A 1,295-nucleotide genomic window follows, 5' to 3' on the forward strand; every position below is an offset into this window, starting at 1 on the left:
ATGCGGGGAGTGAAGCAGCGGGCTGGCGAGGAGCATCCGAACGACCCCCCGCAGCGAGTATGTTCACCACACATATTACAGCTGCGATACCGTTGGGGAGTTGGTAGACTACGTCCCTGCATCACCAGCTCCTACGTACTGTACTGCCGTCGGGGCCGTCACGGACCCGCAGAGGTACGCGCCCGGCTTCCAGAGAGGAACTCCATGCGTCGCGTGATTAACCTGCACCAGATCCGCGGCCAGCCCAGGACGAGGTCATCCGCTACCTGGAGGCTGTTGCGTACAATATTAAAATCCAAGAGTGACTTCGACTTGGACAATAAACTATGAACTACGTTGGCCCTTATTTCATTTGCCATTTTATGTTATTGGCCCTGATCGACTAGAGGACATTGTACGGTAAAAACGAAGTCCCATTTTTTGAGGGGAAAGGGAAAACTTTGAGTCAGTAACTTTGAGGGATCTTTCTTGAGCTTTGTAACAACTGATCAAATTGTCAGTTGGTCAAATTTAATGTGTTCCTCTAAGTTTTAGACCTGCGAAACTCATGAAACTGATTTTCTGAATGATTTACGTGTGCAAGTACGTCTAAAAGCACGTAAACCATTTAAATAATCTGTTTCGTTTTTTCTCATCGTACACACATCAAACTTTGCAGGACGAGTTCCGCAGCTCTAAAACTAAGAGAAACACATTAAATTTGACCAACTGACAATTTGATCAGTTGTTACAAAGATCTAAGTAGCGAGGTGGGCGCAGCAGCAGCCACGCTAACTTTGAGGGACTTCCTCAAACTTTGTGACTAACCTTGAGGGTCGTTCTTATTTTTCAAGGAAGGTCCCTCAAAGTTACTGACTCCCTCAAAGTTTTCCCTTTTCCCTCAAAAAATGGGACTTCGTTTTTACCGTGTATATTGGAAGTGGGAGGACCAAGTTACGGTGGACATTTTTTTGTTGGACATTTCTTCGTGAAAGCCCGAAAACGGGCCCGGCCCGGAGCTGATTGGAGGAGGCGTTCCTTACTCTTTCTCTTATTTTCAGGGACCCAATAGGATTCTCCTCAACTGACATGCATTTTTTGATAACTTTAGCACCTAGTACCCAGATTTTCTATCTGTCAGAAGTATCTATATTTTGAAAAATAAGGCATAATGCAGAGTTTAGTAAATCTGAGTACTATGTGCTACAGTAACCCGTATGGAACACTGTGGCTGTAAGACAGAGTTTTCTGGTCTCGTCGGCGAGCCAGGGAAAAGACGGTCACGCGCCGGTTTGCAGCCCGTGGGGAGACCGCTG

The 1,295-nt window shown here is 46.3% G+C and overlaps 1 protein-coding gene across 1 annotated transcript in view; it reads right to left on the minus strand.

Moving 5' to 3' along the window:
* Window positions 1-6: 6 nt before the first annotated feature.
* The window catches only part of LOC113210422 (uncharacterized), a 26,218-nt gene continuing 24,929 nt past the window's right edge, over window positions 7-1,295 (minus strand). Inside the window, exon 6 of the transcript XR_008011471.1 lies at window positions 7-273. The gene's annotated coding sequence lies outside the window, so the exon portion shown is untranslated. The remainder of the gene's footprint in view (window positions 274-1,295) is intronic.

The sequence above is a fragment of the Frankliniella occidentalis genome, unplaced genomic scaffold (genome assembly GCF_000697945.3).
Source record: "Frankliniella occidentalis isolate FOCC.00 unplaced genomic scaffold, Focc_3.1 Scaffold119, whole genome shotgun sequence".
Taxonomy (NCBI): Eukaryota; Metazoa; Arthropoda; class Insecta; order Thysanoptera; family Thripidae; genus Frankliniella; species Frankliniella occidentalis.